Source organism: Bubalus kerabau, chromosome X, assembly GCF_029407905.1.
Source record: "Bubalus kerabau isolate K-KA32 ecotype Philippines breed swamp buffalo chromosome X, PCC_UOA_SB_1v2, whole genome shotgun sequence".
Taxonomy (NCBI): domain Eukaryota; kingdom Metazoa; phylum Chordata; class Mammalia; order Artiodactyla; family Bovidae; genus Bubalus; species Bubalus kerabau.
Window position 1 is genome coordinate 62,094,762 of NC_073647.1, and position 26,750 is coordinate 62,121,511.

The 26,750-nt window shown below is 40.7% G+C and overlaps 1 protein-coding gene and 1 long non-coding RNA gene across 5 annotated transcripts in view; one reads left to right on the forward strand and one right to left on the reverse strand.

The window, feature by feature from the left end:
- The window catches only part of LOC129640389 (uncharacterized), a 33,788-nt gene extending 13,576 nt beyond the window's left edge, over nt 1-20,212 (forward strand). For 2 of the 4 annotated variants that reach the window (XR_008708778.1, XR_008708777.1), the window contains exons 2-4: nt 12,226-12,367; nt 12,750-12,846; nt 17,766-19,219. This is a non-coding gene — a long non-coding RNA (uncharacterized LOC129640389). Of the gene's footprint in view, nt 1-6,927; nt 7,076-12,225; nt 12,368-12,749; nt 12,847-17,765; nt 19,220-19,869 lie in introns of those variants that run through there. The other 2 variants (XR_008708775.1, XR_008708776.1) reach the window with 2 other exon arrangements.
- LOC129640386 (melanoma antigen preferentially expressed in tumors-like) overlaps nt 14,364-26,750 on the reverse strand; it is a 50,886-nt gene continuing 38,499 nt past the window's right edge. Inside the window, exon 4 of the transcript XR_008708774.1 lies at nt 14,364-14,800. The gene's annotated coding sequence lies outside the window, so the exon portion shown is untranslated. The remainder of the gene's footprint in view (nt 14,801-26,750) is intronic.

Here is a 26,750-nt window from a genome sequence, read left to right on the forward strand (position 1 = left end):
TGAAGGAAATATATTGTATGTATATACTTACACTTCCAGATACATCTGAATTTCTCTACCTATTTCTTTTTTTTATTTTATTTTTTAACTTTACAATATTGTATTGGTTTTGCCATATATCAAAATGAATCCGCCACAGGTATACATGCGTTCCCCATCCTGAACCCTCCTCCCTCCTCCCTCCCCATACCATCCCTCTGGGTCGTCCCAGTGCACCAGCCCCAAGCATCCTACCTATTTCTATAGATAGTGAAAGCCAGGAGCTCCTACTAATACTTCTTTTTTAAAAAAAATTATTTAATTAATTTTTGGGGGGGATATTGAGTTTAAAATATTGTGATGGTTTTTGCCATATATCAACAATCCATTCTAGGCGTATTTGTAACTTCTTTGTCTCTCCTGGCTCTCCTTATTTTCAGTATTTACTTACTTGTTCACTCCTGATTATACGTGAAGTAGTTGCAGAAATGCTACTCAATGGTTAGATAGTATGACCGACTCAATGAACATGAATTTGAGCAAACTCCAGGAGACACTGATGGACAGGGAAACCTCAAGTGCTACAGAGCCTGGGGTCGCAAAAAGTTGGGCACGACTTAGCAACTGAACACACAACACACACCAGATAGAAGCAGATCTGATGCCTTGTGTTTGTGTACAGTTCTTTATGTTTTAAGCCTCAGAGGATGCAATCAAAATATTGTTTCCCCAAGTTGCTTAGCTTAGCGATTTTCTTCCTCACTCCATCTCTTGTGGTTAAGACATTCATTTGTAATATATTTAGGTTAATTTGTTGGTGTTTCTAATTTGAGTTTGCCCCCCCCCCCGCCCCCGCCACATCCCAGTTGATTTTAATTTTTCATTTAATCCTGGGGTATGTGAAATACTACTGTGATTCAAAGAGTCAAGGCTACAAAAAACATCTACTATAGGAGTGTCACTCTTTCCACATGCCGTCTATCCCCTTCCATTCCCCATTTCTTTTGCACAGTCCCCCTATAGATCACTAATCTCTTTAGTTGCTAGTTGAATCTTTCCTGTATTTACTCTACACAAATGAACAGATACATATGTGCTTTCTTATGTTCCAGTGTTTATTAAATGGACAGCATTTTCTCATGCTTCTTTGCCCTTTTCCTTTTGCACTAAACAGCATTCCACTAAAAAAACTCTTTATTCCCTGGAGGGCTTCATTCTTTTTTACAGCTTCATTGGATTACACTGGCCTCTATATGGGCATTTCAATTGTTTTCAACATTTTGTAATTATTAATACAAAGAATGCTGCAGGAAATAACCTGGGTATTATTTTTATGTTGGTGGAAATGTATCTTCAAGTTTTCCTCACAGAAGTTGGGCCAAAAGTTAAATGCATCTATAGTTCTATAAGGTATTTTCAAATTTCTCACCAGAAGAGTTGTACTGGTTTTCATTACCACTGGCCACTGGGGTTGTTTCCTCAAAACCTCACTATCAGAACATGTTGCCCTACCATTGTGACCTTTGTTGATATGGTAGGTGAGAAATGATATCTCAGTGTTGTTTTAGCATGCTGGTGGTTTAGTTCCTCAGGCATGTCTGACTCTTGCAATCCCGTGGACTGGAGCATGCCAGGCTCCTCTGTCCATGGAATTCTCCAGACAGGAATACTGGAGTTGGTTGCCAATTCCTTCTACAGGGGATCTTCCCCAGCCAGGGATTGAACCCGAGTATCTTGCATCTCCTGCATTGCAGGTGAATTGTTTACCACTGAGCCACCAAGGAAGTCCTTGTTTTAGTTTGTATTTGTCTAATTATGAGAAAGTTTGACACATTATACTTTGAGGACTGTTTTATATATTTTTTTGTGAATTATCTGTTTATACCTTTTCCCATTCTTCTTAAGAAATATTAGCCCTTTGTCCTGCAGTACTTGACTTCTGTATGTATACTTGGACTATTACTCATTTGTCCATTGGGCATGCAGCAAATACTTTATCCCAGTCTGTCCATTGCCTTTTGACTAGCTTAGCTGGTAAAGAATCTGCCTGCAAGGCAGGAAACCCCAGTTCGATTCTTGGGTTGGGAAGATCCACTGGAGAAGGGATAGGCTGTCCACTCCAGTACTCTTGGATTTCCCTGGTGGCTCAGCTGATAAAGAATCTGCCTGCAATGTGTGGGACCTGGGCTTGATCCCTCGGTTGGGAAGATCCTCTGGAGAAGGGAATGGTTACTCATTCCAGTATTCTGGGCTGGAGAATTTGATAGACTTTATACTTCATGGAGTCCCAAAGAGTCGGACACAATTGAGCCACTTTCACTTTCACTTGCTATACATTAAAAAAATTCTTTTTTAGTTGCATAGATTATTCTTTTCTTTAATCACCTGTGGAAATTTCAGTCACAGTTAGAAAGTTTTTCCCATTGCTGAAATTAAAGAATGCTGCCATATTTTCTTCAAGATTTTGTTATGGTTTCATTTTTTTTGTTTAGATTCCTAAACCCATTTACAGTTTATTTTTGTGGATGGTATGTCATGGATCTGCACTGATTTTTTTTTCCCAAATGTCTCAGTTGTTTCAGCCATCATTTACTGAATGTCCATCTTTGCCCCCCATGATTGTTCATGCCCTTCGATCATATACTAAAATTCCCAACTATAATTCATGTTTTTCTGGGTTTTCTATTCTATACCACTGGACTATTTGTCTATTCATGTACCCCAGTGTTATAATTAGTAAGTCTTTATAGTGTGTCTACTAATTATCCTTGTATAGATGCTCTCATTAAGTTTATTTCTATGTATTTAATCTTTGTTATTGCTATTGTATAGGGGGTTTTCTCTACTAGTGTGTCCTCCAGCTGTATGCTTAGTCACTCAGTCATATCCAGCTCTTTGTGATCCCATGGACTGTAGCCTGTCAGGCTCCTATGTCTGTGGGGATTCTCCAGACAAGAATACTGGAGTGGGTTGCCATGTCCTCCTCCACGGGATCTTCCCAACCCATGATCGAACCCAGGTCTCCAGCATTATGGGCAGATTCTTTACCGTCTGAGCCACCAGGGGAGCCTTTATATCCTACTACCTTGCTGAATTCCCTTTGTTTTACTTAATTTGTCCTGGTTTGTATAAGACTCTTCAGGTGTACTATAATATCACCTGCACATAGAGGTGGCTTTACATCTTCTTATCCATTACTAGAAATCTTATTGATTTATCTAGTCAACTGGCTAGTGCTTATTGTTGAAGATTGAACAGGAGTGATATAGTGGGCATACTTTTGTTGTTCTGAAAACCTCTGGTGAAAGTGAAAGTGTTAGTTGCTTAGTCATATCTGTCTCTTTGCAACCCCATGGACTGTAGCTCACTGGGCTCCTCTGTCTATGAGATTCTCCAGGCAAAGTGCTAGAGTGGGTTGCTGTTTCCTTCTCCAGAGGGTTGTCCGGACCCAGGGATCCAACTCGGGTCTCCCGCATTCGCAGGCAGATTCTTTACCATCTGAGCCACCAGGGAAGCCCAAAAATGTCTGGTACTCCCCCACTATATAAAGTATTTTTTGCATGAGGAATTACTTATATTCTTTCATCATGTTAATAATGCATCCCCGATTCCTATTTCTTGAGTTTTCTCTTTTTTCAGATGAATGGGTATTTGACATTTCCTTCACTTTCACTTTTCTCTTTCATGCATTGGAGAAGGAAATGGCAACCCACTCCAGTATTCTTGCCTGGAGAATCCCAAGGATGGCAGAGCCTGGTGGGCTGCCGTCTATGGGGTCGCACAGAGTCGGACACGACTGAAGCGACTTAGCATCATCATAGCATCAAAGATTGGCTTGGCATCTATGGTGATAGCCATATGATTGTTGTTCTTCAGTTGGTAAGTCACATCAAACTCTTTACAGCCCCATGGACTACAGCATGTGAAGGTCACCTGTCCCTCACTGTCTCTCAGAGATGCTCATATTTATGTCTGTTGAATCCATGATGCTATCTAACCATCTCATTGTCTGCTGCCCCCTTCTCCTTTTGCCTTCAATCTTTCCTAACGTCAGGTCTTTATCGTTAAATATATTACCATGGTGAATGATCTCAATGGAATTCCTAATATAGAGCCAACTTTGTATTAATGGAATCAATACCACTTTATCACAGTATATTGGTCTAAACGTATTGTTGGATGTTTGCCAATATTCTATTTAGTGTTGTGGTATTTAGTTTTATGTGTTAATATCCTACTTGCTTCCTCAAAAAAGTTAAGCAAGTTTACTTCCTTTCAAACATTCTTACCCAACTCATAAAGCTTTGGTAGTACTAGATATTTGATGGTTTACTAGAATTTACCTATAAATACATCTGAGAAAGGTCTTTCTTGGGGATAATTCCTGAAATAACTTTCTTCATTTCTTCTGTGAAAATTGGCTGATTTAAACTTTCTAACGCTAGAGTCAAAATTTTGGAAATCTGTGTTTATCTAGAAAATTACCTATTTTATGTAGATTTTCAAGTTACTTTGAATAGATGTTGACAAATAATCCCTTATTTTTAAAGATACAAACAAAAACAGGTTCTAAATGCAATTTCCATAGAAATAACACAGTTTCATCTGATGCTAGTAATATCTCTGTACTGTTTCTAGGTAAGTCAGCTTTGCTTTCTGAAAGTAAATTCAGATAGGGTATCTAGTTTAGTTGTACATATTTGTGTTAGAACCAGAATTTCAGTATTTACCTTTAGGTTAACAGCATCACAACTGTTCTGTTGGTCTCATTTCCCACTTCTCCATCTTTAACTGCTGACAGTTCCCCACTAATATAACTCAATGTTTTAATTTTTTTTTGTAAAGCAATTATCCTTTAATTAGAAAGATACAGTTACCAAAAAAACACAACAAGATATCACCTCTAGTTTACTCTGGACCGTCTGACTCTGACAAACCTATTGCCATAGATCAGTGTGTTCTTTACTTGCTCCATCAAAAGAGGAAGCTGTAGGTCCCCACCGAATCACTGTATTGCTGCTGTGGTTTTCATTCTGTTTGTCCATGCTGGTTTCTTCACCACTGTAGTAGGTATGCATTGTTTGTTTTCCTTCCTCTTGCTAACTCTTTTCTGAATGTGGTCCAGTCATGATTCCCATACTAGATGCAGCTTTACTCCCTGTTAGGCTATGTTTTTAATTTTTCTGTCAGTTGCTGTTAATCAGTGGCTTTTTTTTTTTTTTTTTTTTTTTTTTTTTACTTTACAATATTATATTGGTTTTGCCATACATCAACATGAATCCACCACGGGTGTACATGTGTTCCCCATCCTGAACCCCCCTCCCACCTTCCTCCCCAGCCCATCCCTCTGGGTCATCCCAGTGCACCAGCCCCAAGCATCCTGTATCATGCATCGAACCTGGACTGGAAATTCGTTTCATATATGATAATATACATATTTCAACACCATTCTCCCAAATCATCCCACCCTCTCCCTCTCCCACAGGGTCCAAAAGACTGTTCTATACATCTATGTCTCTTTTGCTGTCTCGCATACAGGGTTATCATTACCATCTTTCTAAATTCCATATATATGTGTTAGTATACTGTATTGGTGTTTTTCTTCTGGTTTACTTCATTCTGTATAATAGGCTCCAGTTTCATCCATCTCATTAGAACTGATTCAAATGTATTCTTTTTAATGGCTGAGTAATACTCCATTGTGTATATGTACCAAAGCTTTCTTATCCATTCATCTGCTGATGGACATCTAGGTTGCTTCCATGTCCCGGCTATTACAAACAGTGCTGCGATGAACACTGAGGTACACGTGTCTCTTTCGATTCTGGTTTCCTCGGTGTGTATGCCCAGCAGTGGGATTGCTGGGTCATGAGGCAGTTCTATTTCCAGTTTTTTAAGGAATCTCCACACTGTTCTCCATAGTGGTTGTACTAGTTTGCATTCCTACCAACAGTGTAAGAGGGTTCCCTTTTCTCCACATCCTCTCCAGCATTTATTGCTTGTAGACTTTTGGATCGCAGCCATTCTGACTGGCGTGAAATGGTACCTCATTGTGGTTTTGATTTGCATTTCTCTGATTATGAGTGATGTTGAGCATCTTTTCATGTTTTTGTTAGCCATCTGTATGTCTTCTTTGGAGAAATGTCTATTTAGTTATTTGGCCCATTTTTTGATTGGGTCCTTTATTTTTCTGGAATTGAGCTGCAGGAGATGCTTGTATATTTTTGAGATTAGTTGTTTGTCAGTTGCTTCATTTGCTATTATTTTCTCCCATTCTGAAGGCTGTCTTTTCACCTTGCTTATAGTTTCTTTTGTTGTCCAGAAGCTTTTAATTTTAATTAGGTCCCATTTGTTTAGTTTTGCTTTTATTTCCAATATTCTGGGAGGTGGGTCATAGAGGATCCTGCTGTGATTTAAGTCAGAGAGTGTTTCGCCTATGTTCTCCTCTAGGAGTTTTATAGTTTCTGGCCTTACGTTTAGATCTTTAATCCATTTTGAGTTTATTTTTGTGTATGGTGTTAGAAAGTGTTCTAGTTTCATTCTTTTACAAGTGCTTGACCAGTTTTCCCAGCACCACCTGTTAAAGAGATTGTCTTTTCTCCATTGTATATTCTTGCCTCCTTTGTCAAAGATAAGGTGTCCATAGGTGCGTGGATTTATCCCTGGGCTTTCTATTTTGTTCCATTGATCTATATTTCTGTCTTTGTGCCAGTACCATACTGTCTTGATGACTGTGGCTTTGTAGTAGAGCCGGAAGTCAGGCAGGTTGATTCCTCCAGTTCCATTCTTCTTTCTCAAGATTGCTTTGGCTATTCGAGGTTTTGTATTTCCATACAAATTGTGAAATTATTTGTTCTAGCCCTGTGAAAAATACCGTTGGTAGCTTGATAGGGATTGCATTGAATCTATAGACTGCTTTGGGTAGTATTAACTCAATGTTTTTAAAAGGTCCTAGAAACCCCTGGTAATCATCTCAGAGAAAGAATGTCTGATTGGAGTATCAGGTCTGACAGCAGCAAAATCTGACTTGAAGAGGGATAAGGAGAAGGACAGAATTTGTCTTTTGGGGAAAAAAGTTGAGCCCAGTCACCCTCAGGTGAGCATAGTTGGGGTAGATAATATTGTTGTGCATATTACTATGCTGATGTATTTGTCTGTATCTGATTATAAGAAACATATTTGGTCGTGATGTCAGATTCCATCCTATGACTATATAGAGATGCTTCCCAAATCTTGCTTATAGTTTCATAGTAAGCTCTATTTTAAATAAAGATAAGCCTCACTTTTTTTGTCTGTTAATTTTCTGTGTCCCACAAGTAATTCTCCACAGTTAGATGAGACACAGTGACTTGCACAAGTAACTGTCTTCACTTACTGTTCTTCACTCCAAACCTTAGGACATTTTTCAGTAAGCCTAGAACCATAAACAGAGTCTCTTGTCTTTTCTAAATTCCTCAACTTGGAGCTGGTGCACTGGGATGACCCAGAAGGATGGTACGGGGAGGGAGGTGGGAGGGGGGTTCAGTATGGGGATCACGTCTACACCCATGGCAGATTCATGTTGATGTATGGCAAAACCAATACAATATTGTAAAGTAATTAGCCTCCAATTAAAATAAATACATTTAAATTTAAAAAAATATTCAACTTTCAAAGCAAAACTATTTTAATAAAATTTGCTTTAAAAAAAAAAAATTCCTCAACTTTAACCACAGTGGAAAATTTGATCTGTTGCATTTTCCTCAGCTCATATTTATAGCCATGTCATATTGCATAAACCTAGCAAAACAATCCCAGTGATGTACAGCATTGTTTACCAAAGCCAGAAAACCAGAAAGATCAGATCAAGCTTATTTTGGACATACTGATGATCCTACAGTTTCCCACACAAACCAGAAAAATAGGTGTTTCTCGATGTGCCGTTTAACAAAAAGTTCAACCCAAAGATATGTTTCCTACTCTTTCTCTCTCCTTTCTAGGGAGACAAGAACAGCATATGCACTATAAGATCTAATAAATTCAGATTCCACTCATTTGTAACTGGTGTAATTGAGGAGCGAGGAGTATGGTGATTAAATGTTACGATAACTTCTTTTCTGGGTTTATTTAAAAGAAAAAGATGTTTTCAGCTAACATGAAGCTATTCATAAACCACAAGCACACACACGTGTGTGTGTATGTGTGTGTGTATATATATATATGTATATATATGTATATATATACACACACACATGGAATATATGTATTTCACCTATTAGAGACAGCTTTCTATCTATACACAAACCTTAGACAGAGGCCATGAAATAGATTCAACTGTGACTGGGTCTAATTAGCAGTAGTACTAGAATTGTCTTACCTGGCATTCAAAAGAAATCTCTCATGATCTCATCTTTTCAGTAAGTGAGGCTGATTTGCCAGATTTTCTCAATTCGTAAAGTTGAACCCAGTGTTACTTTCCAGTGAGGAACCTAGTGGGTGGCCAGAACAGAGAGTCTGGAGCCAGTCTGCTGACTGCATACCATTCTTGGTTGGCCACCTACAATATCCATGACCTCTTGGTCAATAGACTGATTTCATACCCCTGGACTTCAGTGTCCTCATCATAAACTTCTGTAACAACACCAATCTATAGTGTTACCTGTTTTAAATGAGTTATCTTTTTAAAGTATATGGCCTAAGTAATAAGTATACAGATTTTCCCCCCAAATTAAGAACTGCAACTCAGTAGATTTGTTTTAATCATTTGGACCTGCATGAGGATGTCCTTTTCATCACAGGGGACTGGAATGCAAAAGTAGGAAACCAAGAGATACCCGGAGTAACAGGCAAATTTGGCCTTGGAGTACACAATGAAGCAGGGCAAAGGCTAACAGGGTTTGGCCAAGAAAACGCACAGGTCATAGCAAACACCCTCTTCCAACAACACAAAAGAATACTGTATGTATGGACATCACCAGATGGTCAATACCGAAATCAGATTGATTATATTCTTTGCAGCCAAAGATGGAGAAGCTCTATACAGTCAGCAAAAAGAAGACCAGGAGATGACTGTGGCTCAGATCATCAACTCCTATTCAGAAAATTCAGACTTAAATTGAAGAAAGTAGGGAAACCACTAGGCCATTCTGGTATGACCTAAATCAAATCCCTTGTGATTATACAGTGGAAGTTTCAAATAGACACAAGGGATTAGATCTGATAGACAGAGTGCCTGAAGAACTATGGATCGAGTTTTGTGCCATTGTACAGAAGGTAGTGATCAAGACCATCACCAAGAAAAAGAAATGCAAAAAGGCAAAATGGTTGTCTGAGGAGGCCTTACAAATAGCTGAGAAAAGAAGAGAAGCCAAAGGCAAAGGAGGAAAGGAAAGATGTACTCATTTGAATACAAAGTTCCAAAGAACAGCAAGGAGAGATAAGAAAGCCTTCCTCAGCGATCAGTGCAAAGAAATAGAAGAAAACAACAGAATGGGAAAGACTCGAGATATCTTCAAGAATATTAGAGATACCAAAGGAATATTTCATGTAAAGTTGGGCATAATAAAGGACAGATAAGGTATGGACCAAACAGAAGCAGAAGATATTAAGAAGAGATGGCAAGAATACACAGAAGAAGTATACAAAAATGATCTTCATGACCCAGATAACCATGATGGTATGATCACTAACCTAGAGCCAGACATCCTGAAATGCAAACTCCAGTGGGCCTTTGGAAGCATCAGTACGAACAAAGCTAATGGAGGTGATAGAATTTCAGTTGAGCTATTTCAAATCCTGAAAGATGATGCTGTGAAAGTGCTGCACTCAATATGCCAGCAAATTTGGAAAACTCAGCAGTGGCCACAGGATTGGAAAAGGTCAGTTTTCATTCCAATCCCAAAGAAAGCCAATGCCAAAGAATGCTCAAACTACCGCACAATTGCACTCATCTCACATGCTAGTAAAGTAACGCTCAAAATTCTCCAAGCCAGGCTTCAGCACTATGTGAACCATGAACCTCCAGATGCTCAAGCTGGATTTAGAAAAGGTAGAGGAACCAGAGATCCAATTGCCAACATCCAATGGGTCATCAAAACACCAAGAGAGTTCCAGGAAAATATGTACTTCTGCTTTATTGACTATGCCAAAGTCTTTGACTGTGTGGATCACAACAAACTACGGAAAATTCTTCAAGAAATGGCAACACCAGACCACCTTACCTGCCTCCTGAGAAACCTGTATGCAGGCCAAGAAGCAACAGTTAGAACCGGACATGGAATAACAAACTGGTTCCAAATTGGGAAAGGAGTACGTCAGGGTTATATATTCAACTTATTCAACTTATATATTCAACTGCTTATTCAACTTATATACAGACTATATCATGCAGAATGCTGGGCTGCATGAAGCACAAGCTGGAATCAAGATTGCCAGGAGAAATATCAATAACCTCAGATATGCAGATGACAAAACCATTAATGGCAGAAACCGAAGAAGAAATAAGGAGCCTCTTGACGAAAAGTGAAAGAGGAGTGTGAAAAAGCTGGCTTAAAACTCAACTTTCAAAAACCTAAGATCATGACATCCAGTCCCATCACTTCATGACAAATAGATGGGGAAACAATGGAAACAGTGAGAGACTTTATCTTTTTGGGTACTGAAATCACTGCAGACAGTGACTACAGTCATGAAATTAAAAGATGCTTTCTCCTTGGAAGAAAAGCTATGACCAACCTAGACAGCATATTAAAAAGCAGCGACATGGCCGACAAATGTCCGTCTACTCAAAACTATGGTTTTTCCAGTAGTCATGTATGGAGATGAGAGTTGGACTACAAAGAAAGTTGAGTGCTGAAGAATTGATGCTTTTGAACTGTGGTGTTGGAGAAGACTCTTGAGAGTCCCTTGGACTGCAAGGAGATCCAACCAGTCAATCCTAAAGGAAATCAACCCTGAATATTCATTGGAAGGACTGATGCTGAAGCTGAAACTGCAGTACTTTGGCCACCTGATGTGAAGAACTGACTTCTTGGAAAAGACCCTGATGCTGGGAAAGATTTAAGGAAAAAGGAGAAGGGAATGACAGAGGATGAGATGGTTGGATGGCATCACCAACTCGATGGACATGAGTTTGAGTAAGCTCCGGGAGTTGGTGATGGACAGAGAAGCCTGGTGTGCTGCAGTCCATGGGGTCGCAAAAAGTCGGAAATGACTGAGCGACTGAACCGAACTGAAACTTGTGCTAGCAAGGGGAAAAGCGCATTAGAGAGGGATGGGAATAGGTAAAGCTCAAACTTGGGGGCTTAGAGGAAGGTCACCTGGGGATACCAACATCTCAGAGGAATGTGGGCAGTCTCAGGTTTCCAATTCTCCTGAAGGTAATGTTCCCCTGAAACATGCAAATCAAGGAGAACTTCACTGTCATTGGACCCTACTGTCAGAAATTTGACTCAGCCCTCCCAGGCACGTGAACCTTGTGGGTTCCTAAGGCTGCAGGTCACGTAGATGCTGCCATCCTGTGGACAATAGTTACATGACAGGCTTAGCCCTTCTTGCCCTGTCAGAACTGTGGGCTGTCAAACCCAAACATCAGATTGTCACGTTGGCCCTATGCAACTATGACCCTGTGGTAGATTCAGTCCTTCAAGTCTCTGGTGCATGGTGGATTCCTAAACCTTGCTTTGCACATGGTTCCTACTCTCATGCGACCCTCACTAGCTACCAGCATGTGGTCCTCTCAGCCCTGGACTTGATCTACTGCTTAGGGTTATGTGGATGCTATGGTCTGGAACCCTTCTCAGCATGGTACGTGTCAAGTTCAGCAGTTGCCATCACGTGAAGGTTTTGGGCTGCTAAACTCTGTAGATCCACTTATGTGCAACAATGTGGCTCCTACCACACGTGGCGCACAAAGCCCTTCCTCTCATGTGAGCAGTGCACCTTCCAGACCACAGCTGGTCATGTGGCTCTTCTGGTCACATGCCAGGATTTTGTCACTTGCCAGGACATGGTCACATACCAGGATGTCGTCACACGAGAATTGAGGGATTTCATTTCTGGGGTTGAAGTGGTCTGCAAAGTCATGTAATCACCTATGGTCCTGCAAGAGGGTCTGCCCTTTAAGAGTGGGGAGGTTACCATTCAGAGAAGTCAGACCTATGGGTGCAGAAGACCTTTATACCTGCGGTGGGTGCTCTAGCTCAGGGGAGACTTGAGGAGACTGTGGCTCATTCCCAACTTGCCACCAACTTTTATATCCTAACACAGTGGGTGGGAATCAGCGAGCAGAGGCGCCCGCCGGTACTGGAAGTTTCCTCAGAGAAGTGGGCTTTTAGAGGCACCCAAGCAACGTCAGACTGTCAGACTGAGATCACGCGAAGAGCAGAGGGTCCAAGAGGGTTGGACAGAGGTAGGTGGAGGGCTTCTGAATGTGGCCCAACTGTTGTAGACCTGGCAGAGTAAACCTGTGGGTGTGTGCGTCCTGAACCTGGACTCAGAGGAGCTGTTGTTGGCGAAGAGTGAAACGGAGGAGAAGAATGTCCTGGCTGGGTGGGTGGGGGTAGCTGTGGACTGGCTGGCTGGGGTACATGGACTTGGAAGTCATCTCTAAGCAGCAGGACTCTGGGCCATCATGAAAATGGTATAGAAGGAGTAAAGTTGAGAAGATAACAAGATTGTGTTTACTTTTATGGGAGTAAATACTTCTTGATTCATGGCTCAATATCATCACTTGTGATAGTTTACCTTACATGTAGCTTAAATAATCCGCTTTATTTTTCCCTCAATTTCAGCATTTCCAAGCTTGTTTTGCAAAAGCCGAGGACCAAAAACCAGCAACAACACAAATGTACTCTACTCTAGTGAAGTGTAGAACATACAAGACTAAAGGTAAATGAATTTCCATGCTGTAAGATGTTTCTTAGGCAGGGAGAGTTTCCCCAACCTGTGTGGGAAGGAAACAGCTTTCCAAAGAGCATCTGAAGAACTAGTGTGCACAGGAAATATTCTGTGAATACCTGTCCAAACCGAATTTCCCACCACTTTAAAACTTTGTGCCTTTTGTTTATTAAGAGCAATGGAATGTATGTTTATAATCATTATGATCTGTTCTTCTCTTTCAGAAATTACTTACTGCTATGAAATTCATTTTGTCTTGTCTCATCAGCCAGTCTCTCTCTTGCTGAAATCTTTACAGTTTTGTTGTTGTTGTTTAGTCTTCAGAGATAGCCTCTCTTTCTGAGCATATGTCTGATAACATGATAGCAAAGATAAGTGCAGAAATGCAAATCATTCAGCAGTCTTATCTATAGCAAGAAATGTAGTGCCCTCTTCTGGAAAACAAGAAACAACTGGCCCCTCAGGATGAGCAGACTGAATACCTGCCGTTTAATACAAATATCCCATACTTTTCCAAAACTCTTTTGCTATTATCCTTTAATAACTTCAGCTTCCCTGTTTTGAGTGCCTATTATGGGTCAAGCTCTGTGATAACCTCGTCTTGTACATTAAGTCATTTAACCCTCAGAAAAATCCTGAAAGGGTGCTATTTCAGTTGACAGATGAGATACATGAGTCAGGAGAGGCTGGGCTATGCTGAGGTCATAAACATTCTCCAAACCTCCGTGGCTTATCCCTCACTCCCCGGTACATGCCCATGACTCATGCATGGCCATCACAGGATGGTGGATCAGAGCTCTGATGTACTTTCAGTGGAATGACTTGGAGACTGAAACCGACAGAGCTGTCACCATCTAGAAAGTTGTCAGATCACTGTGCCTGAAGGAAAGAGGGCCCTGGGGCTGTGAGGAAGATCTCAAGCCAACAGTCACATGATGTTGCCCAGAAGTAACACATATCACTCAAACCAAGAAGGAAAACTAGTCACATTTATGGCCCCGCCCAGACAAAGGGGATAAAGCAAGAAGTGCAGTTCTGCCACAAGCTTAGAATAGGAGAGAAATAGAAACACTTGGCACACAGCCACACTGACTACTGCATGATGCAGCGGAAACTCTGAGAGGTTGAGTACCTCCGTAAAATCACATAGTAAGGGACAGAACAGGATTTGAATCTAGGCAGGTATGTCTTCCAGTCGATGTTCTTCTGTACCCTTTTCTACATCATTGTATGTTATTCTCTTAATAAAATACATAAATCTATAATATATATATTTATATATATATATATATATATATATATATATATATATATATATACACACACACTCTTGACCCTGGAACAACATAGGGCTTGGTGGTGCCAACCCCCTGCACAGTTGAAACTTTGTAGATAACTTTTGATTCCCCCAAAACGTAACTACTAATAGCTTACTGTTTACTGGAAGCCTTCTCCATAACATAAAGCATGGATTAACACATATTTTCTGGGTTATATGTGTTATATAATATATTATTGCAATAAAGAAGCCGGAGAAAAGATGATGTTATTAGAATAGCATAAGGAAGAGAAAATACACTCTATGTTACTGTACTGTATTTATCAATACCTAAAGTTTACATCTTCTGTTTACAAAATGAATCATCAGTCTTTCAGTACCTGCATCAATACCCTCTTCTATGATACAGTACACATAGATTTTATACCTACTACTAACAGTGGACATCAGAAGTAGAAGTGAAACTGCTAGTTGCTCAGTTGTGTCCAACTCTTTGTGGCCCCGTGGACTGTAGCCACCAGGCTCCCCCGTCCATGGAATACACTCAGGCAAGAATATTGCTGTGGGTAGCCGTTTCCTTCTCCAGGGGTCATCTTCAACCAGGGATCGAACTGGGGTCTCCCTCATTGTAGGCAGATTCTTTACCAACTGAGCTACAGGGAAGCCCTCAAAAATAGGAAGATCACGTGAAAAAGAAATTCATGTTTGATTTACAGGTATGAGGATTCATGCATTGATATCAAAGAAGCAGCAATATGATTGCTTTATGGTTGTCTAGTGTGATGGATACCATTTCTTCATGGTAGCCTAGCCTATAAACTAATGAATGAGTCATTATAAAACTTTTATGTCATAGAGTGTCACAGTCATGTACATAGTACCACAATGGAAACATTGTTTTGTTAAAACATACACAGACCTGTGGTGATGATAGGCTGATCGTTTCTCCAATTATGAGAGACAGAGAAACAGCAGAGAGAGAGAGAGAGAGGAAGGGAGGGAGGGAGAAACATACTGTATGAGCATGTAATTCTTTGAGAGCAAAGTTAAAGAATAGTAAGAAAGCTGACATGTGATTAATTTTATATCAGATATCACTCACTCCATGCCTGTGTAAGGAATGACCATCCACTCCAGTACCTGTCTTGTACATGATGTTTCACCCATGTATTTCTTATGTATTTATTGGAGGGAAAATGCACATATAAGCAGCTCATGCAGTTCAAACTCTGCTGTTCAAGGATCAACTCCATAGTAGAGATCCTATTACTTCATTCTGCTAGTTCCCTCTTCCTTCCTTCTGTCGTCCCCTTATCCTCCTGCCTTCAAACTTTCCCGACATCAGGGTCTTTTTCCAATGAGTCGGCTCTTCCCATCAGGTGGCCAAAGTATTGGAGCTTCAGCTTCAGTGTCAGTCCACCAGTGAATATTCAGGGTTGATTTCCTATAGGATGGACTGGCTTGAGCTCCTGGCTGTCCAAGGGACTCTCAACAGTCTTCTCCAGCACCACATTTAAAAGCAGCAATTCTTCAGATGCTCAGGCTTCTATATGGTCCAAGGCTCACATTCATACAAATGTATTAATAGATGTGAATGAGTAACTATCATGTGTTCCAACCAGCCATTTATAAACAGAATTGACATTCTCATGTGTTCCTTTACCTTGACTTTTTAATCTTTGTATTTACACATAAAACATAAACATTAATTATGTCTGAGGAACCATAAAAACATGAAAATTCATTACTATATTGTTTCTGAGGAACCCTATTGTAATATATAGCATTATAGCTTGAATTTTTCTCCCATTATATCATATGGTGTCAGGAATATTCTGTCCTGCTTTTTGTAATCTACCTCTTAAGCCCAAAGTATGTCTTGAATAATGATACTTTTTCTTTTTTTGCACAGAGTTTGTGCAGCTCCCACCCACCCCCAACACACACACACTTGACTCTTCCATATGCCTGTTTCAGGCTCTGAAGTTTTCATTTTGGTTCCCTTAAACAGTTTGTCACATTGTTTCCCTCTGGGACTGCCCTGTGTTACAACTGAGACTTTTGTACACTATTAGCTGCCACAGCATCTGCCCCCATACAACCATCTGTTTTCCTTTTTGTAACATCAAATGCTACTAACACACATTCATTCCTTAGTAAACACCAGATATGGTAATGAGTATCTGATTTAGTAACAGCTAACTTATTTGTAGTGCTCGTTAGTTCACAGGCACTCTGGGGGCTTCAGGGGCTTTCCACGTATTTCCATATACTGACTTAATGGTCACCATTACCTTATGAAATAAGAACTATCACTGTCTTCAGCTTGGTGGCGGGCAGGAACTGAGCCACTGCAAGGTAAAAGTTGCTTGGATTGGATCATAGGATTTAGCACCAGGATTGAAACCCTCATCAATCTGACCTCACACCCTTTGCCCATAATCAGTAAGGGGTGATTCTGTGTTCATACTGAAATGAGCACTGGGATGGGACTGACAAAGTCTGGTGGGGCAGTGGTGGGTGTAAGGTCTGTGACCAAGATGCCCTGAACTCCAGCGTTCTGGCAAGAGACATACCATTGCACGCTGCTCCACTGTATTGCCTCTCCTTGCTCAGACCGTGTGGGAACTGTTTTCCTGGTGTTCAAGTTAAAGGTGAAATAACAGAGGCAGACCAGCTACACATGGAAAGAAAGGAAGGTTTCTAGAGGGTGTGTATATCCAGGATGAATTCAGTCTCAGAGGCTTTTTTATTTGTGTTTCATTGTCTTCCCAGTGCTCACCCTCCTCTTTCTGACCCATACATCCATCTCTTGGCCTTTCCACTCCATATGCCCGGTACTCACGTCCCTTCTTTTCCACCTATGTTTGATTCCACGGACAACCATTTCTACCCCTCCCGTGGCTGCAGCAGCCACTCTCTGGTCCCATCGTACTTCTGTGCCAAAGAGCCTGTAAAGCACAGCTGTGTGGCTGTGTGTATATGTTTAGGCAGGAAACATTTTTTATGATAAATTGAAACAGGGGAATGTCCAGGTCAAAATATAAGAATGCCTTTGAATGGTTGAAGCATGCTATAGGCAATTAGGCTCTCATACGCTGTTGGTGGAAGTGTATACTGCTGTAACTATCATCACGTGATAGTTAGAAAACTGTATCTTACATCGGAAAATATCAAATCCAGTGATTCTTCTAGGAAGCTGAAGAGCTGGGACTTGGGTCCTGGACCTACCCTGACGCCCAAGCTGTGCTGCAATGGGTTCTTTGGCCTCCACCACTAAGGATGCTCCATAACGCTGGTCACCCCATGGGTATTGTTCCCTTGTTTGGTGGGGAGGGTACAAAGACTTCTATTCCTGCTCTAATTTAAAGAAATCATTCAAACACCAATATGAAAAAAAATCATTAAAAAGCATATTAAGACTAAGACCAAGGAGCAAACATTGATGATATGTAATACAGTGGAATCCAGAGTAGAGTAGGATTCAGTTTGGGAGGCAGAGCATTTGCCAAAATGAGTTAGAATATGTGTATCTGTAAAAGCTTAGTTATAAGCTAGTTATAAATGCTTATAATGTGGACTATTAACACATGCCCATGCACCCGCACACTTCTCTCTTTCTCTGAGACAGTGGCCATGCTTGAAGTCTGTCACGAAGCTGAGCACCAGAGACATGCCAGTGGATCCAGAGCTTTCTTCCCCCACTGCCCCACACCAGATGTCTAGGAAGAAGCTATGTCTGCTGGATTCCAGGAAAAATTTTCCTTGTTTCTGAACCCACTGTTTGCAAAGTCCTCCTTCCCGTGATGAGGAAAGCGGTCATTTTAATATTGGTCAACAGGGAGGGGCTTAGCTGTATTTCTCACTGTACACAAATGAAAAATATTAATTTTGCAAAGGCAAGATTCAACACATGCTAATTTTATAAGCAGGCTATGAAACAGTTCTTCTGCACAGGTTTTTTTTTTTTTTTTCTGAAATACATAAATATGGGTAGAAATGGTTAAGATGTGTGGATTCTCAAATGTTACTTTGTCGATGACCCCAAATTGCTATTATACACATTCATTTGACAAATATTAATTAGTTGTTATGCTATGCCAGGCATTATCAGCCGAAAGGAATTTGTAATGCGCAAAGCCTGTGATCGAAGCAAATTTCTCCTCTAGTTCAAGACGTATGTGTCCACTTGGTTCATGGCACCTGGACCCGCCCAAGAAAGAGTGACTAGCACGTGGTCACCAAGCACCATCTCAGGTCTGCTCACAGAAGTCTGTCTCCGAGACCTGAAAGCTCATCATTAAAAGAGAACCAGTGCAGTAGCTTGAGGAATACTTAGGTTGTGGAAGGAGACTCATGTAGGTGGGGCACAATCCCGCTTCAGCCACTTAACTTGGCTGAGAATCCTGGAAGATGTAGCTCACCTCTGTGAGCCTCACATCCCTGATTTGAGCAAGGATTGACTGTGGATGCCATCATCTCAAGGTATCTGTGAAGAGGTCAAAGAAATGTAGTGAGTCTACCCAGCACTGAGCACATGTCGTTTGCTACTGGACAAGTGTTGGCTTGCTTCTCACCCTGTTTTCTCCCTACCATGGCAAGAATGCTCTTACCGTATACTCAGTGGCATAGTGATGATGAAGGCAGAATTCCAGAATGACACAGGAAGTCACCATATGAACAAACATGAGGTCATAAAGATACTAAGGACTATTTCTTCATAGGACCATCACCTACTAGGCGGTGGAGATTGAGGGGCAACCCAGGCAGCCTGAGTGGGAGGTGCTGGTTGCTCTATAATATTCCTGTGATCACCTATGATTCTGGCAGCATAACTGTGAGACAGGGAAGAGACTGAGATGCAAATGTTCACTAAGTGAATGTATGTGTGTGTTTTTGTGGGATGCCCCGCGGTGGCGGGGGGATGCATGTGAGTGTGATGGCCCCTCTGTGGCTATTCATCCATGGTGTCTCTCCCGGAAGGGTCCCGAGACAAGATGATGCTTGAGATTGCTTGTGTCTGAATCACCTTCACGAAAAAGGGCTCTGGCCCTGTTTTGGCGCCTGACTTAGTTGGGCAGCCTGGGGACTGTCTGTCATAGCTGTTAGCTAGCTCACTTTTACACTTTTCCCTCAGCAGCGTTATTTCTGAAGTAATGCTGGTTCTCGAAAATGACTGACTCTTCCGATACACAGTACGAAGACCACAGGCCCTCACTCCACCCTTTCATAAGTGGGTTTTCCCCCTCCTTTCATTGCTGGATTTTCTTGAAGGCGGGTTGGTTGCTGGCATTTGCCAAAGGTCAGCAATAAAGTCTCTCTTTGTTGTTGTACTTGTTGATCATTAGGAACTCCTGGTTTTTTAACATGTTTGTGGGCTTCAAGCCATTGTTATATGGTGTTGAGCAGAGGACTGAAATGATTTGACTTGCGCTGTGCTGCCGTGTTGAGAACAGACAGGTAAGGCAGCCAGGCTGAAAGCAGAGGGGCCAGTTGGACGGCAGTCCAGCCCAGGAGATAGATGTTCATGTCTTGGCCAGGGTGGTGGTCATGGAGGTGGTGAGAAGTGGCTGGATTCTGGACATACTTTGACAGAGGAGCCGAGAGAATTTCCTGACCCATTGGATGTGGGGTGTGTGAGAAAGAGAGCCTGCCAGGCTCTCTCTGAGTTTTGAGGACTGAGCAAGTAGCATTTGTGGGTCAAATGCTCTGTCTGTGTTTAATTTCTCTTCCAGTGCCACACAGGAAAAGTGCCAAGTCTGTGAGTAGCAGGACTTTCCTGACAGCGGGCCACACAGGGAAAGCAGTGACTCCCCAGAAGAGCTCCTCCATCATGGAGAGATCGAAAGTGCACAGATCATTACTCACAAGCCTGACCCAAGACAACATGGAACAATTCATGTACAAAATGCACAACACACAAACCTACAGAACCTCAAGTATTACAACCCAAAGGAAGATGGTTTCTAGCAGTATAATTACCACAATCTGCCCTCCCCACAAACCACTGCTATGCTTACCTGCTGGTTCAGTGCTTCAATGGGATGTGATAAAAATAAAATATCCTTCGTGAATTCACCAATGGGAGAGAGTATGCCATGTCCCCATGCCCAGTTTCTCAGTTGTGTCTGACTCTTTAGGTCCCAATGGCCTGTAGCCTGTCAGGCTCCTCTGTCCATGGGAATAAACCCAATAGAGAAATGGGCAGATCTTAATAGACATTTCCCATCTGACCTGCAGTGTTTCTGTAGAAAAATTAACTGATAGACTTATGGGGGTTCCCTTTTAATCAACACTTTGCTTTTCTCTTGCAGCCTTTAGAATCTTGACTTTATCTTTAAACATCTTGCCATTTTTTTAAAAATTATATGTTTTGGTGTAAGTCTGCTTGAGTTCCTCTTGTTTGGGACCCTCTGCACTTCCTATATCTTGATATCTGTTTCCATCTTTAGGTTTGGGGACTTTTCAGCCATAATTTCTTCAAATACATTTTCAATCCCTTTCCCTTCTCCTTCTGGAATTCCTGTTATGCTTAGATTGGCCTGCTTTGCATTATCCCATAGGTCTCTTACATTGTTTTCATTTTTAATAAAATCTGGCTTTCTCTCTGCTCTTTTGATTGACGTGTTTCCATTATTATATCTTCCAGGTCACTTATTCTTTCTTCTGTATTATTCATTCTGCTATTCATTGCCTTGAGCTCAGCTTTTGTCTTGGCAAGTGAAGTTTTTAATTTTTCTTGGCTCCTCCTTATAGTTTCTAATTCATTGTTACAGTGATTGGCACTTATGGTAATAGCCTTTCTTAATTCCTTTAATATTTCATCACCTGCTTTCTGAACTCAGTGTCTGTTACACTGAAAGGTCTGTTTCATTGTTTGCTCTTTCAGGGGAATTCTCTTGGTCTTTTAACTAAGAGTGATTCCTCTGCTTCTTTATTTGGTTCATGATTCTCTTCGCCTGAGGTTAGGAGAAACAAATATCTACTGTAGTCTTGGAGGACTAGTTATATGCAAACGTCTCCTTGCATTGCTTGTGTGGGTTTGATAATTTATTGGTATGAGGGCTGTTTTTGGTTTGGATGCTTGGCCTATTTCATGGGCACAATAAGAGACAGAAAGTGTATAGACCTGACAGAAACAGAAAATATTAAGAAGTGTAAGTAAGTAAGTGTTAGTCGCTCAGTTATGCCCAACTCTTTGCGACACCATGGACTGCAGCCCACCAGACTCCTGTGTCCGTGAGATTTTCCAGGCAAGGATACTGGAGTGGGTTGCCATTTCCTTCTCCAGGGGATCTTCCCCACCCAGGGATCGAACCTGGGTCTCCTGTACTGCAGGCAGATTCTTTACCAACTGAGCTACAAGGGAAGCAAAAATACACACAAAACCTCAGCACAGGCCACAGGACAGGGAAAGGTCAGTTTTCATTGCAATCTCAAAGAAGGGCAATGCCAAAGAATATTCAAACTACCCCACAACTGCACTCATTTCACAGGCTAGCAAAGTAAGGCTCAAAATCCTTCAAGCCAGGCTTCAACAGTATGTGAACTGAAAACTTCCAAATGTACAAGCTGGATTCAGAAAGGGTAGAGGAACCAGAGATCCGATTGAGAGCATCTGTTGGATCATAGAAAAAGCAAGAGAATCCCAGAAAAACATCTACTTCTCCTTCATTGACTATACTAAATCCACTGAGTGTATGAATCACAACAAACGGTGGAAAATTCTTAAAGAGATGACATACCAGACCACCTTACCTGTCTCCTGAGAAACCTGTATGCAGGTCAAGAAGCAACAGTTAGAACCAGACATGGAGCAACGGACTGGTTCCAAATTGGGACAGGAGTACCTCAAGACTATATATATGGTCACCCTGCTTATTTAACTTATATGCAGGGTACATCATGCAAAATGCCAGGGTGGATGAAACTAAAACTGGAATCAAGATTGGCTGAAGAAGTATCAGTAACCTCAGATATGCAGATGACACCACCCTAATGGCAGAAAGAGAAGAGTAACTAAAGAGCCCCTTGATGAAGAGGAAGGAGAGTGAAAGTGTTGGCTTAAAACTCAGTATTCAGAAAACCAAGATCATGGCCTCTGGTCCCATCACTTGATGGCAAATAGGTGGGGAAATGGAAAGAGTATGAGATTTTATTTACTTTGGCTCCAAAATCACTGCAGACAGTGACTGCAGCCATGAAATTAAAAGATGCTTTCTCCTTGGAAAATAGCTGTGACAAACTTAGACATTATATTAAAAAGCAGAGACATCAGAGACATTTATACTTTGCAGATAAATGTCCATATAGTCAAAGCTATAGTTTTGCCAGTAGTCATGTATGGATGTGAGAGGTGGAGCATAAAGAAGGCTGAGTGCCAAAGAATTAATGTTTTTGAACTGTGGTGCTGCAGAATATTCTCCAGAGTCCCTTGAATAGCACGATGATCAAACCAGTCAGTGCTAAAGGAAATCAACCCTGAATATTCATTGGAAGGATTGATGCTGACCCTGAAGCTCCAGCACTCTTGCTACTTTATGCAAAGAGCCAACTCATTGAAAAAGGCCCTGATGCCATGAAAGATTGAGGGCAGGAGGAGAAGGGGGCCACAGAGGATGAGATGGTTTGATGACATCAACTCGATAGACATGATTTTGAGCAAACTCCAGTGGATAGTGAAGGACAGGGAAGCCTGGCATGCTGAAGTCCATGTTGTGCAAAACATTGGACACGACTGACCAATTGAACAACAGCAAACAATGATTTGGGGAAAGAATGACAGCCAATTGGGCACTAATTCAACAAATCTCTGCTGTTCCCACTAACTGCCTCATGGACTGTCCCTCACAAACATCACAGAACCCATCACCCAAGGAAGCCCCAGTTGGCCTACAAGCACCCTCAGCACTCCTTGTGCCCTTCTCTTCAGAACTGGCATTCCATAGACACCCCTGCTGAAGGTGCACTCAAACCTCTACTGAACATGCATAGGCATATAAAGAGAACTGACACCACTCTGCTGGATGGGGTGAACAATTGTACCTTAAACACTTCTGGGGACTGAGATATGGAAAATAAATTGAAGGCTATCATCATGTATGCTAGCTTTATGCAATTGACAGATGGTGTATATAATCCCAACACTTCCTTCACAAGATAAACAAGAAGGGTTAGTCAGGTGAATACATAGAAGAAGGCTAAGAGACCCCCAGTATACCTAGCTTGGCTGACTGGTGCATGTGCTTATCTCCTGAAGAAAGTTCCTAAAGACTGGTGGAGGAGATTGATTCCTAAAATGTGAAGACACCAACATGAGATTTCCAGCAATGGGAAAAATCTAGGAAGTGCAACACCCCACTAGTGAACAAGATAATATCCCAGTAATTGACCCCATAGAAACTCAGGTCCATGAAGTGCCTGGCAAAAAATTCAGAATGATTGCTTTAAAGATGCTCAGACAGCTACAAGACAACTCAATGAGATCAGGAAAGCAATACTTAAATAAAATGGAAAGTCAACAAGGAGACAGAAATCATAAAAGGGAGCCAAAAAGATATTTTGGAGCCGAAGAATACAATGGATGAGAGTAGAAATATTCTAGAGACCTTCAACAGCAGACTGCATCAAGCAGAAGAAAGAATTTATGAACTAAAAAAGACTTAGTTTGAAATTATCTAATCAGACTTGAAAAAAATGAAAAAGAGTGGGGGAAACCTATGAGATTTTTTGAACACTATTACATGGACCCATAATGGGGGACCCTAGGTAAGGAGGCAAAAGAGAAGGAGGAAGAGGAGACAGAAGGAGGAAGAAAGAGAGAAAAGGGAAATTTTTATTTATGGAAATAATGGCTGAAAACTACTCAATTTATGGGAGCAACATCGACATCCAAATTCATAAAACAATTTCCAAAACAATATCATCTCATAGTAGGTTATATGAAGACACATTTTAATAAAAACCTCAGAAGTCAAAGACAGGAAAAGAATTGGTGTTTTTTTTTTTTTTTTTTTTCTAGCTGTCTTGATATTTTACTGATTTTGAATTCTTACAATCTAGAATTTCGTTTCAACTTTTTTAAGATCAGTTTTTCTTGGAGTATCGTTGCTTTAGTTTGTGTTAGTTTGGTATCCAGCAAAGTTAGTCAGCTATGCATCTACATATATCCCCTCTTTTTTGGTTTGCCTGTCTATTTAGGTCACCACAGAGCACTGAGTAGTTTCCTGTGCTATACAGTGGGTTTTCATTAGTTAGTTGTTTTATACCTAGTAGGGTGTGTGTCAATCCCAATCCCCCAGTGCATCCCACACCCTACCCCACCCTCAGTATCCATGAGTCCATTCTCTATGTCTGTCTCTATTTCTGCTTTACAAATAAGTTGATCCATGTCTTTTTTCTAGATTCCACAATTGTTACTATATACTTCTTTTTCTCATTTTGAATTATGTCACCCTGTATGACAGTATCTATGTCATTCCTTTCAGTGTCTGAGTAACATTCTGTTGTATATATTTGTATATATGTACCACGTTTTCTTTATCCATTCTTCTGTGATGGAGATTTACGTTGATTCTATGTGCGGGGTATTGCAAATAGTGCTGCAATGAACAGTGGGGCCATGTGTCTTTTTCAATTATTGTTTTCTCTGGGTGTATGTCCAAGAGTGAGATTATATGGTAGTTCTATGCTTAGCTTTTTTAAGGAACCTCCATACTGTTCTCCATAGTGGCAATATCAAGTTACATTACCACCGATACTATAAGATGTCTCCCTTTTCAAGGAGAGAATTTTTAAGTTTGTGAGAGAAATGCGATTTGTCACATAAAAGGGAACAGCATAAGGCTATCAGGAGATTTCTGAAAAGAAACCTTGCAATCCTGGAGAGAGTGGGATGATATATTCAAAGTGCTGAAAGAAAACAACTGACAACAAAGCATACTCTCTTCAGAAAAGCTGTTCTTAAGAAAAGAAAGATAATGACATTCCCAGAGAAACCAAAGCTGAGGGAGTTTTTCACCACTAGACCTGCCTTAAACAAAATGCTCAAGGGAGTTCTTTAAGTGGAAACAAAAAGACACCAATTAATAACATAAAAACCTTGGAAATGATGTAACTCACAAGAAAAAGTAAAGCAAATAGTCAAATTCAGAACGTTTCAACTTCTGTATAAAAGTGAAATGTATTAAAAATAAACAACCCAATCAAAAAAGTGGGCCAAAGAACTAAACAGACATTTCTCCAAAGAAAACAAATGGATGGCTGACAAACACATGAAAAGATGTTCAACATCACTCATTTTCAGAGAAATGCAAATCAAAACCACAATGAGGTACCATCTCATGCTGGCCAGATGGGTCCCATCAGAAAATCTACAGTAAATGCTGGAGAGGGTGTGGAGAAAAAGGAACCCTCTTCCATTGCTGGTGGGAATGCAAACTACTACAGCCACTATGGAGAACAGTGTAGAGATTCCTTAAAAAACAGAAAATAGAACTGCCATACAACCCAGCAGTCCCACTGCTGAGCATACACATCCAGGAAACTGGAATTGAAAGAGACACATGTACCCCAATGTTCATTGCAGGACTGTTTACTAGGACATGGAAGCAACCTAGATGTCCATCAGCAGACGAATGGACAAGAAAGTTGTGGTACAGATACACAATGGAATATTACTCAGCTATTAAAAAAATTCATTTGAGTGAATTCTAACGAGGTGGATGAAACTGGAGCCTATTACACAATGTAAAGTAAGTGAGAAAGAAAAACACCAATACAGTATATTAATGCATACACATGGAATTTAGAAAGATGGTAACAATGTCCCTATATGCAAGACAGTAAAAGAGACATGGGTGTAAAGTACAGACTTTTGGACCATGTGGGAGAAGGCGAGGGTGGGATGATTTTAGAGAATAGCATCGAAACACATATTTTACCATATGTGAAATAGATGACCAGTCCAAGTTCGATGTATGAAGCAGGTCACTCAAAGCTAGTTCACTGGGATAACCAAAAAGGATGGGATGGGGAGGGAGGTGGAAGGGGGTTCGGGATGGGGGGACACATGTACACCCGTGGCTGATTCATGTCAATATACAGCAAAAACCACCACAATATAGTAAAGTAATTAGCCTTCAATTAAAATAAATTAATTTAATTATTTAAAAAAGAGTTGCAATAATTTGTTAGTGCTCACAATATCAAAACATGTAAACCAGGACATCAGTAACACAAAATGAGATGGGAAGAAGTAAAAGCATAGAGTTTTCCCATGCAATCAAAGTTAAGCTGCATTATTAATATCTTAAATCAGACTGGTATAATTAAAGATCTTTCATGTAAGAATGGTGGTAACTAGCATTATTAATTAATTAGGGTTTTGTTTTTGGTTAAGTCTTTGAAATGTAGCATATTATTTCATTATAGAAGCAGGGTGAATAATTTATTAAATAATTTTGCATGCTTTTTCTTTTTAATTGAAGCACAGTTGATTTGGACTCTTCTGGTGGCTTAGCAGTAAAGAAGCTGCCTGCCAAGAATAAGATGCGGGTTTGATCCCTAGGTCAGAAAGATCCCTTGGAAAAGGAAATGGCAACTCACTCCAGTATCC